The sequence below is a fragment of the Felis catus genome, chromosome B4, assembly GCF_018350175.1.
Source record: "Felis catus isolate Fca126 chromosome B4, F.catus_Fca126_mat1.0, whole genome shotgun sequence".
NCBI classification, from domain to species: Eukaryota; Metazoa; Chordata; class Mammalia; order Carnivora; family Felidae; genus Felis; species Felis catus.
In genome coordinates, this window is record NC_058374.1 from 22,201,058 (window position 1) to 22,214,052 (window position 12,995).

Below are 12,995 nucleotides of genomic sequence, written 5' to 3' on the forward strand. Positions count from 1 at the left end.
TACATGTATATGCATATATATACTATACATATAGTATATATACATGTATATACATATATATACTATATATATAGTATTTGGTCATATATATATATATATAGTATATATACATGTATATGCATATATATACTATACATATAGTATATATACATGTATATACATATATATACTATATATATAGTATTTGGTCATATATATATATATATATAGTATTCGGTCATGAGAATTCTGCCATTTGTGACAACATGGATAGATCTTGGGGGCATTATGATTAAGCGAAATAAGTGAGAGAAAGACAAATATGGTATGATCTCATTTATATGTAGAATCTCAAAAAAAAAAAGAATTCCAAGTGCTTTCTATATAAAGCACTTAATCCTCACAATAATCCTATGTGGTAAGGACTATTAGTATTCCCATTTTACAGACGAGGAAACTGAGGCATTCATTCGTGTTAGCAAATGGTGGGAATGGGACTCAAATCCAGACAGCCTGGCACCAGAGCCCGAGCTCTTAGTTTTTATACTATTGAAAGGAAGTTGAGCACGTGTGTGACCTCCATCCCCGAGATAAGTGAACGGAATAGCACAGCTCGCATCTATCTTGTCCCTGCACTCTAACCAGAGGCACCTGTCTAACACGCAGTGTGCTCCTACAGTCACGGCATCTGGAGGAAAATAAAGTGAAGCTGGAGAAGTCACCTCAAGAGACCACTGAAAAGCATTTGAGATATCATTAAGGGCTTCTCATTTAAATACAGGCTGACCCAATTCAGATGCTTCATTTGGAAAAACAAAAGCCGCTATGCGTGATCGTTTCTATTCATTAAGAGTTTTGAGTGCAACCTACGAAACCGGCTCAAGTCTACATTGCATCTGTGCCCAGAACGGGTGTCTCCAGGAACTGAGAGAGAGGGATGTGTGTGCCCCACCCAGGGTGAGGATTTGGAACTAGAATCTGGAAAACATCACCTCTCTTTCCGTTTCCCACACTGGGAGGCTTTATGGACATAAGATCTGTCAGAAGCACACGTCTCCATGCTTAGGAGGACCTGTGCTTGGTTTAATGCTCTACTCTCTTAATCATACCTCTTTGTTTTTTTAAATGTTTATTCAGTTTTGAGAGACAGAGTGCAAGCAGGGGTGGGGTGGAGAGAGAGAGAGAGGGAGACACAGAATCTGAAGCAGGCTCCAGGCTCTGAGCTGTCAGCACGGAGTCTGACGCGGGGCTCGAACTCACGAACCGTGAGATCAGGACCTGAGCCGAAGTCAGATGCTTAACTGACTAAGCCACCCAGGCGCCCCTTAATCATATCTTTTAACCTGTGTCTTGCAAGTGAAATCTGATGGACAATGGAACATGTGTGTGGAGCAGAGGAGATACACACAATATACACATCCACTTATGGAGTTTTGTGTCTCCCCCAGTTTACATATAGTGTATGTGATACCCCGTAAGTACAGATGTGGTAAAACCATGATGCATGGGAGTTTAGGGAGACTCAAAGGAAACTATACCTCACTGCTTGGAAATGATAAAGTATGTTTTCTTTTTTTTTTAAGTTTTTAAATTTATTTTTGAGAGAAGGAGAGGGGGAAAGAGGGACAGAGAGAAACAGAGAGAGCACACACACCAACAGAGGAGGGGCAGAGAGAGAGAGAATCCCAAGTAGGTTCTGCACCATCACTTGGGGCTTGAACTCAGGAAACATGAGATCATGACCTGAGCTGAAATCAAGAGTCCGATGTTCAGTTGACTGAGCCACCCAGGTGCCCCAATGATAAGTAATTTTAAATGGAATTCTTTTTGATCTCAAGCTTCGTGAGTTTGAGACCTGCATCGGGCTCTGTGCTGACAGTGTAGAGGCTGCTTGGGATTCTCTCTCTCCCTCTATCCCTCTCTCTCTGCCCCTCTGCCCTTCTCTCTCTCTCTCTCTCTCTCTCTCTCTCTCTCTCTAAATAAATACATAAACTTAAAAAAAAGAATTCTTTTTATAGGGATGGAATAGTCCTAATAATAAGTAATAAGAACAAACACTGTTCTAATAATTATCTGCAGGTGTCCTTGGAAATTGGTGAATCACTTTTACGCATGAAATGTTGGCATGTAACTCCACGAAGTTAGTCTAAGTGGCGGTGGTATTAAAAAATAATAGTAATAAAAATTTAAAATACGTCCAGGTATTCGAGAAGGCTTTAATAGATTCTCGGGACTCAATAACGACAGTGCTAGGGGACTCTGGGGACACAGAAGAAGGTCTCTTGCAAAAGCACACGAGGGACGGCGGACTAGGGTGGAAGGGGAGAAAGAAGTTCCTCGTTGCTTACACCTTCTTCAGGCGGCATCTGAACTCCACGAGGAAACGGGCAGAGGGCTGTCGTTGACCCTTGGAAAAACCCTGGGGACCAGGCGCCCTGAGTTGGTAGCAAGAGCAGACCTTTCTGAACACCCTTCTGTGCAAAATTGTTCTGCCCCACATTTTGCCTACGTCATATTACATAACAAAGGATTAGCTACAAGTATGTCTGAGACACAAACCTTATTGATTTCACCCAAGAAGAAAGTACATTGTCATTGCTAGGTTTCTTTGATGGTTAATCAGAGGACCTTGGAGCTGCCTTCCGCAAAGCATAGAGGGAGACTTCCATGCCATTGTAGGATGTTTTTCCTCTTGTTGCAAAAATGGGTCGCTTGTTTCCCGAAATACTTGAATGGACTCTAACTCTCCCAAATGGTTTAACACCTATATGATAACACTGAAGAATTTGAATATCGCTTCACTAATAAATGCTTCAAAAGAAATCTTGTAACATGAATGTTACAAGAAAAATATCCACGGCCCCTTTATTGAACCTGATGTGAAAGGAGCACACTGCGAGCTCAGTGGCTCTGAATCATGCCTCAAGCCTGTTCCACTTAAGCAAGCTCTCAAGACCCAACAAGTCTTCCGGTGACTCAGAACAGAAAGCAGAATGAATGCTCTGTCCAACTTGTGTTTCTGAAGCATTTATTGGGTGTCGCCCTCAACCATCCAGCTGAATCCTTTTTGCAAGACACACACAACAAAGAATTCAGTGAACAAAGCAAAACAAGTCCGTGGCATTCCAGAAGGATTCCCTAATCTAAATATAAAATATGCAAGTTGCAACTCATCTGGCAGATTGCACAGGGAGGATTGCGATAGACCAAGGCAACGAAAAGCCTCACGCTGGCAAATTGAATTGGATTCGTTACAGTTTCATCAATTATTTACACTTGACGACATCAGGACCTACAAACATGTGAAAATTGTGAGTTTGGATTAATGGGATCAGCTCAATGGATAATCCGTTTATGTAAACTTTATGCACTATTAAGGTTATTAAGAAAATTATAGCCTAGGGGCTGTATTCTGACATATTAAAGAATAGGAACTCAAAGCATTTTTATAATTATGCCCCTAACTTTTATTCACTTTTCCACTATTCGATATGATCACACAGACAAACACAGATGGGGTTTCTGAGAACTCAGGGAGAAAGAGGGTTGTAAATCACGAGACAATGTCTATAGATCTTAATTTTGATTGGACTTATTTCCCCCCAGTTTTACTGGCATTCAGCTCTGTATAAGTTTAAGGCATACCACATGACTTGACATACGTACATTGAGAATGACTTAGGTTTTGTTCGTTTATTTTGAATTTCTATAGCACTTAGTTTCTTAGCTTTGGAAGTTTTTGTATTTAAAGCAAATATTTTTTGAATGGCAAGTATAAATTTGAGAGCAAGAGAGGCTATAAGAAAATAATGACCACAAAAAGAATTTCACTTCTTTTGTTACTTCTAACACTATATGGGTTTACTTTCTTTCTTTTTTTTCTTTTCTTTCTTTCTTTCTTTCTTTCTTTCTTTCTTTTTTTTTTTTTTGAGAGAAAGAGAGAGAGAGAGAGGGAGGATGCAAGTAAGGGAGGGGCAAAGAGAGAGAGAGAGAAGCAGGGCTCACCGGGGGTTCATGTTTACCTGAAGCGGGGCTCGAGCTCACAAATCATGAGATCGTGACCTGAGCCAAAGTCAGATGCTTAACTGATTGAGCCACCCAGGTGCCCTACATGGGTTCTTAATTGTATAGTGGGGCTTGTAACTGCACCGTTTTGAAACAATTCCACACCCTCCACATTTTTATTTTGGAATGCTCTGGGGGTGCCTGGGTGGCTCAGTCCGTTGAGCGTCCGACTTTGGCTCAGGTCATGATCTCGAGGTCCATGAGTTTGAGCCCCGCATGGGGCTCTGTGCTGATGGCTCAGAGCCCGGAGCCTGTTTCAGATTCTGTGTCTCTCTCTCTCTCGCTGCCCCTCCCCCACTCATGCTCTGTCTCTCTCTGTCAAAAATAAAATAAACATTAAACAAAGACATTAACAATGATCGTATAATACCATTTAATATACAGTTTATATTTGAATTTCCTCTGCTCTTCCAAAAAAGGTCTTAAAGCTGGATTTTGCTGTTGATGTTGGTTTTCCTACTTTGGGTTCCAACCCAGGTTTGTCCCTTCCATTCGGTGATTCTTCAGTTCTTACTGCAGGACAATTGCCCTGCCTTAAAAAAAATATTCAACACGAATGATTTTTTTCCCCAAGAGTCTTGAAGAACAACGTCTCACATTCTGGATTACTCTGCTTGTCTCTTTGTTATTAGATTTGTGCGAGTCAAGTTTGGTGAATATGCTTATGTTGCAGTCAAAGCAATATTTAAAGTGAAAGTTTGAATTTTCTTTGCCTGACGTCATGGCTTGTCCCAAACTCTGGTGTGCCAAGACTTTAAGCCAGTTTGGTTCTAAAAAATTATCTTATATAATACATAGCTTGGTCCTATTAGCAAACATCACATGCTTCTTTAGTGTGTTTGTTTTGGGGAGGACAGAGCATGTGCCTTTCAGACTTTTATTTTAAACCTTCTTAATACCAAGCAAATGCTCACTATAGCTAGTGTCCCACTCTTGCTCATACAGTGATCCCTTCTGGCCACGTTTTTACAGCTTCTCTGTACCTCGGTGAATCTACAAAGTTGTTGAGAGGGACAGGGTCAAATACATATCAAGTAAAGAACTATAGATAAAGGTACAGGTTAGCTCTGACATTCTGAACGTACAGCATTTTTTCTTGATTATTAAAATGGCCATGGACATGTATTTGAGTTATTGGTCTTTGCCAACAAAGCGATAGAATGAACACAATTCCCTATGATCTCCCCGGAATTTTCTAGAGTGATCAGTGGAGCAGGGTTGCAGCTGGGGAGCTTAAGCCTTCCAGTAATGAATGAATTAGTCTAAATATCAATGGAACTGGATTCTGACCTTCATTAGCATCATCATCATTTTGGAATCACATTGACTGCCTTACCACAAAGTTGATTCTTCATCGGGATCCTCAGGATCAGATTGGGATCCTAAACAAAACTGAGGTTGGGGTCTCACCATTTGTAACTTAAAGGAGTTTTATTTTTTACTTTTTTTTTTTTAATGTTTATGTATTTCTGAGACAGAGAGAGAGTGTGAGCAGGGGAGGGGCAGAGAGAGAGGGAGACACAGAATCCGAAGCAGGCTCCAGGCTCTGAGCTGCCAGCACAGAGCCCAACGCGGGGCTCGAACTCATGGACCATGAGATCATGACCTGAGCCAAAGTCGGTCGCTCATCCGACTGAGCCACCCAGGCGCCCCACACCATTTGTAACTTAACATTAACCTTTCACTTACAGAAGCAGAAAGAATCCTAGGATCATGAGATTGAGAAGAAATTTCAAAAGGACATTGTGTATATTTCTTTCCATCGGGTAGGCCCCAAATCTCCTTACTGGCAGCTGAAAACCTACCCTATTTGTAGTAATCCTTTGCACAGGACTTATTTAATAGGCCTTTTACGCAAAGCACTCCCCAGTGTCAAAATATCTTACATGTAACGTAAATTGTTTTCTATGTGGTAGCTAGGACATGATCGCTGTCCTCCCCTTGAAAGGTTTTCTCAGGTTTGGGCTCCTGCTCTGTGCCGTAGGCAGAAGAGGTATCATCTGTAGCTTTGCCTCACGGGTCTTGTTTCCTAAACCTTTAATCATTTTTATGGCTTCCTTTTAAACTCTCTCCAAATTTTCTGTCTCCTTTTAGATGCAACGCCTAGAATTAAATATAGTATTTGAAAGGATATGATTAGTACCAAATTTAGAGGGTAATCACTATCCGGTCCTTACATCCTGCACTTGAAGATTTGTTAGTCGTTTTCAAAAATGATTAGACTTTCCAACAACAGCAGCAAAGATTCCAAGAAGTCGTCTTGAATATTATGTTGTGATGTTTTAGAACTCGTTTGTACCATGGGCCACTTTAGTTAAAGGGACAAAAGGCCTCAAAGCCTGCCCAGTCTTACTGGGAAGAGCCCCTCAAAACTGCAGAAACAGGGGTGCCTCAGCAGCTCAGTTGGTTAAGTGCCCAACTCTTGATTTTGACTCAGGTGATGATCTCATGGTTCTTGGGATCGAGCCCTGCATCAGGCTGTGCACTGACAGAGTGGAGCCTGCTTGGGATTCTCTCTCTCCCTCTGTCTCCCCCTCCTTCACTTGTGTGCTCTCTCTCTCTCTCAAAACATAAAAATAAATTTAAAAATTAAAATGAATGTGCAGAAACAGATCTTAGAAAGCAGCTTAAGGATAACTCATATATATATATATTTTTTTTTTTTTTGAGAGAGAGAGAGAGGGTGCAAGTGAGTGAGAGGCAAAGAGAGAGAGAGAGGGAGAGAGAGAGAGAGAAGTGGGGTTCACCGAAAGTGGAGCTCGTGTTTACCTGAAGCAGGGCTCGTGCACACCCAATGCGGGACTCGAACTCGTGAACTGTCAGATCATGACCTGAGCCGAAGTCAAATGCTTAATAAGTGAGCCACCCAGGCACCCGGGATAACTCATATTGAAACCATAATGCATTTATGTCACAAGGTCTGGTTATTATAAAACGACAAGCCCAAAAAGCTGATGCCAGTTCACATTACAGCTCGGTCTAGAGTTAACCAAACGATCCCAGCAGCATAGCGCTCATTCTGAAGAAGCCACACTGAAGTCACACGCAAGAGGAAGATGGTCAGAAATTAGAAATCGGAATGATGTCAAAAGTTGGCTGATGGCGGCCTGACACAAAAGTAATTTCCTGGAAACTTGTGGAAATCCCAAGCATCTGTATGTTGGCAGTGGGACCTTTTGCATCATTGCCTCACACTTGACGTTAGGCAACATTCCTGGTGGACAACCAATGCCTTTCCTTGGTAAAGTCCAGCGATATGTTAATTGTTTTTTCTAGCAATGTTAGCCAAGCTATCGTTTATTGAGTGCTTACTATGTGCCAGGCAGTATTGAGCCCTCCGTACACATTTTCTCCTTTGAATCATAACAACTTTGTGAGGGGCATATTATTATTATAGCCTATGTATAGATGAGTCCATTCAAGCCCAAAGGCAGATGGTTAGTAAATGTCATAGTAGGGATTCCTGTCCAAGTATTTCTGACCCAGTAGAACTACTATGTTATAATGCCTTGTGAATTTTAAATATCAGCAGTCTGATAGTTTACACTCATAAAAAAATAAAGGGTAGAACTCATTCTTCTTTTATCTTTTTAATGTTTCTTTATTTTTGAGAGACAGAGAGAGAGAGAGAAGCTGGGGGGAGGGGTGGTGGGTGCAGAGAGAGAGGGAGACAGAGAATCCCAAGCAGGCTCCATGCTGTCAGCACAGAGCCTGAGATGGGGCCCGAACACACAAACCATGAGATTGCGACCAGAGTCGAAGTCAGAGGTCGTTCGCTTAACCAACTGAGTCACCCAGGCGCCCCCGATTCTTCTTTTAAAATGAAATTCCCTGAAGATGTACAACATTCACGTGTAAATTCAGAAGAAAGGGCCAGCATTTTTAGATGAGTTCCTGGCCCCAGAAGAGTCTTTTAGAAACCACTGCCCCACAGCAGTTAGAATGATATAGAATGCTCTGTAACAACATGGCACAGTAGAGACATAAACTGACCACAGGCTTCCTCCCCTTTTTTCTAGGCTTGGCCGTCTTTCCCATAGTTAACTCTGGCCGTATGGGGAAGTTCTTTCTGGTGGCCTGGGGGCTGAAGTGATATTTGTCCCGCAACTGCCCTTGTGCAGACCTCTGAGCTCTTCTCTTGGCTGACTGGGACCACACACAGAGTGACCTTGGACTTCAATTGCTGGAACTGCCATCAGCCCGAGTTTTCAAATGACTTCATGAAGACGGAAGCCATGTCCTGCCTTTCCTTCCCTGAAAACTGGAACTCTTAAGTGAGCAAGAATAAAACAAATTCTTTAAGCCTCCGTATTTGGGTTCTATCTTGTGAGGCGATTTCACACACCCCAACTCATATGCATATATGCATGGTAAGATGTCAGTACCCATCTGACATGAATACAGTGAGTTGTAAAACAGTGTTTAGAATAGGATCCGATTGGGTCTGTCAGAGTAATCAGTCTGGAGGAGTCGGCACCCAAATATTCACAGTGGCTGGCTCTCTGAAGAACTACGGAAGGGTTTTTAGTTTCTGCAGAGTGTAAGTGTATAATGTTGAATTCTAAAAAAGTAAAAAAAAAATAAGTGTGTTTCGTTTGTAAAAAGAAAGAGTCATGTTAAAAAATGTTGCCTTCAGCTTCACTTTACAGGAGCCAGATGTCCCCTTTTTATTTTATTACATATATATTTTTTAATTTTTAACGTTTATTAATTTTTGAGACAGAGAGAGAGAGAGAGAGAGTGGGAGTGGGAGAGGAGCAGAAAGAGGAAGACAGAATCCAAAGCAGGCTCCAGGCTCCAAGCCATCAGCACAGAGCCCGATGTGGGGCTCGAACCCACGAACCGTGAGATCATGACCTGAGCCAAAGTCGGACGCTTAACCAACTGAGCCAGGCAGGAGCCTCTATTTTATATATTTTTTAATGTTTATTTATTTTTGAAAGAGAGAGAGAGATTGAGCCATCCAGGCGCCCCTTATTTTTTATTTTTTCAAAGTTTGGTTATTTTGAGAGAGAGCAAGAGAGTGGGGGAGGGGCAAAGAGAGAGAGAGAGAGAGGGGGAATCCCAAGCAGGCTCCTCATGGAGCCCCATGCAGGGCTAGAACTCACAAAGTGTGAGATCACGACCTGAGTCAAAGTCAAGTATCAAATGCTAAACCCACTGAGCCACCCAGGTGCCCCCAGATGTCCCTTTTTAAGGCAATGCTTTATTTATTAAAAAAAAATTTTTTAATGTTTATTTGTTCTTGACAGAGACAGAGACAGACAGAGTGCGAGCAAGAGAGGGGCAGAAAGAGAGGGAGACACAGAATCTGAAGCAGGCTCCAGGCTCTGAGCTGTCAGCACAGAACCCGATGCAGGGCTTGAACTCACAAGCTGTGAGATCATGACCTGAGCCGAAGTCGGACGCTTAACCTACTGAACCACCCAGGCACCCCAGCAATGCTTTATACAAATCGTACAATAGGAACATAAATTTCTCCTCAGAGTACAGATGAAACCTTTAAAGGAAGACAGGTCTACCTTATTGTATACAATTAATATATTCTTAAAAACATTATCTATAAAACATACCCCTACTTATCAACCCTTGTTTTCTTAATGTCCTTCAAAATAAAATTCAAGAGATGTTTGCCAGGAAGAAACACATCTCAGGAAGAAAGCAGGCTCACCTATAAAGGCACCAACTTTTGAAAGCATATGCTTTAAGGAAAAGTATAGTTGTCAGTTAAAATATTCACATTCGTTTAAGCGAAGTACCAATGCAAATAGTCTCAGAGTTATTTTTACATGTAGAAAAATATTCAAGACTTAAAAGGAAAACCACCATTGATAACTCCTTTGAACTTAACAAAATGAAGTTCTGTGAACACTTCCTCCCCAGGGTCATATAGCTAGTAATACATATATTGGGTTGCCCAAGCTGTGCATTCAGAAGAATTAACGTTACCTCCGGCATCTAAAAACGATTTTTCTATTGTTATTTTAAAAAAGAAAACAAAGATACAAAAACCCACAGTAGGCAAGAAATCAAATTAGTCAGTAAAAAAGTAACATTATTGGAATGTCGTCATACATATTTAATAATTTTCCTGAATTTTAATGCTGTGAGTCAGATTTTCAGTGTACATGTGAGGGGTTTTCCCCCAAAAGAAAGGGCAAAATATATTGTTAGAGTAGGCGGTTAGCTAGATGGGAGCAGGGAACAAGTGTTTTCCCACTGATAAAAGGGCGGAGGCCAAGTTCTAAACAGTTGGGTGCAGGGAGCGCGAGCGTTTGTCTTCCTTTCTTTCCTGGGTGGATGTGTAGTTGGTGGGGGATGGGAGCCTTAGGGGGTGGTACAAAATTGTATACATGAGAAAAGAGGTTTAGTTTTTTTAAATGTTTATTTACTTGAGAGAGAGAGAGACAGAGAGTGTGTGCGAGCGGGGGAGGAGCAGAGAAAGAGGGAGACACAGAATCCGAAGCAGGCTCCAGGCTCTGAGCTGTCAACACAGAGCCCCCACGTGGGTCTCGAACCCACGAACTGCGAGATCGCGACCTGAGCCGAAGCCTGACTCAGCCCACCCGGATGCCCCTGAGAAGAGAGGTTTAAAGAATTATTGCTGGGATTGGTGCAGTGGATAGCTTTTAATGTTTTAAAACTTAGGCGCGGTTAAAAGGCTAGAATTCATTTTAAAAAGTAATTGTAATGTTGGCTGTTTGAAGGATGCTTTTTTTCAAAGTCTCCGGGGACCACAAGGAGTACTTTCTGCCCATAAGGAGGCCCGGGGGGGAGGGGGGGGCTTGCTCTGATCTGCAGCTGTAGCCTGTGGTGAAGAGATGGGGCCAGAGAGATATGCCCACCCAACACCCACAAAGGTGCCCCAAAGGACCCAGGACCCCAGAATTTCTTGTCCAGATGGCCTCAGGTTGATTTACAGGGCTTGTTCCGGTCTCGTTTGGGGGTCCCAAGAGCAGACTGTGCAGCTAAGTGTGCACCCACCGCCAGGCAGGTGATGCAGGGCATAGAGGGCCCAAGTACTAGGGGCCCAGCACAGGACCTTTCACTGCAAAGGAAGAGGAGGGCAAGCTTATGCCCTGTGCAGTCAGCCCGGCTTGTAACTCCAGGGAGTCAGAATCCGCAATTGCAATCTGGCCTCCCAGATCGTCATACAGGTATATACCCGTAGGTAGAAAGATGGAACATAATGTATTTAACAAATGTTATCTTGGTTCATTCGTACATGTTTAGTCATACGGTATGTGAGCCTCCATTTGTACTCCTGGCCCGGGTGCACGAGTAACAGGGGCAGCCTCAAGCTTGACCGCAGGGAGCCACGCCTCTCCCAGGCCCGTCAGGAATACACCTTAGAACTAAGGCACAAAAGTTACAGCGCTACATTTCTAATGTGCTTCATCCGCAGGAAAATCTGGAGTCAGACTGATAGTGATGCACGTAGACCCCACCACCGGACCCTTTACCTGCTTGACTTTGGGCAAGACTCTGACCCATCTCTGAGCCTCCTCTGGAAACTGATGGGTGAACATTTGCCATCGTATCTGGTAAATTACAGGTACTCAAAGACAGTGTTGCGGACACGTGGCTTGTAAGTCAACAGCTTTTGTCTTTGACCTATTTCCACATTACCATTCACATTTTGGGCCAAGACTTTAGGTAAACCTGAGCTGAAAGAATATGCAGTCGTTTTTGTAGAGCATAACATTGAGAAGAACCTTCCAGAGGTTTCATTCCAAATCAAAACAGTCCTGAGTTCTGGTGTCTTTTTTTTTATGTAAATGAGTGTGCATCGCGGAACCTCATTGACACTCAGTGTCCCCTGTTATAAGACAGCAATAATAATAGTAACTAATTCATTGCACCATTAGAAGGATTAAGTGAACAAAAAAAAATGCAAAAATATTTGCCATACAGGAAGTGGATTATGTGTCATATTTCAAACTTCTATTGAATTTTATTTAGTGTAATATTATTCTATTGAATTTCATTCAATAGATAATTTTTCCTTTTTTTCTTTTTCTTTTTTTTAATTTTATTTATTTATTTATTTATTTATTTATTTTTCCATATATGAAGCTCATTGTCAGATTGGTTTCCATACAACACCCAGTGCTCATCCCAAAAGGTGCCCTCCTCAATGCCCATCACCCACCCTCCCCTCCCTCCCACCCCCCATCAACCCTCACTTTGTTCTCAGTTTTTAAGAGTCTTTTATGCTTGGGCTCTCTCCCACTCCAACCTCTTTTTTTTCCCCCCTTCCCCTCCCCAATAGATAATTTTTCTAATTTTCTGGGTTATTTTGAACATCCACGGGGTCTGCTGAATGAAAATCAAATATGTGTGTAACTATTTGGTACCTCTGGGACAGTTACTTTTTCTAAAAAATTTTTTTTATTGTTGTTGCGTGATTGATTTTGTTTTTTTATTGGAGAGTCATATGAGCTTCTGCTTTGATTCCATTTATCCTACTGACAGATGCTTTTCTTTCTTACTTGGGCCTTCGAATGTAAGATAATTATCATCCAAACAAAATCATAAAAGACCATGCCATTTAAAAGCTCTTTTTAAAAGCCTAAGAAAGGGGCGCCTGGGTGGCTCAGTTGGTTGGGCGACTGACTTCAGCTCAGGTCACGATCTCACAACTCGTGAGTTGGAACCTGGCATCAGGCTCAGCGCTGAGAGCTCAGAGCCTGGAGCCTGCTGGGATTGTGTCTCCCTCTCTTTCTCTGCCCCTCCCCCACTCACGCTCTACCCACCCCCCCCCCCCAGTCAAAAATAAATAAACATTAAAAAAAGCCTAAGAAAATAGCAAGCATACTGGAAGTCAAAATAAACTGTGACAGAAGGTCTGAGAAAAAGAAATGTATGTGCTTCCTGAAGTGTCTGGAATGAATAACAGTGACCCTGAGTTCTTGCGGAGGGACAGAGACACGGGGGCTGGCTGTGCCCAT

General features: G+C 42.3%; 1 long non-coding RNA gene across 1 annotated transcript; it reads left to right on the plus strand.

The window, feature by feature from the left end:
* Positions 1-2,677: 2,677 nt before the first annotated feature.
* LOC109501948 lies at positions 2,678-8,351 on the plus strand. The gene is made up of 2 exons (XR_002160262.3): positions 2,678-3,290; positions 8,064-8,351. It is a non-coding gene; the product is annotated as an uncharacterized LOC109501948 (long non-coding RNA).
* The last annotated feature ends 4,644 nt before the right edge of the window (positions 8,352-12,995 follow it).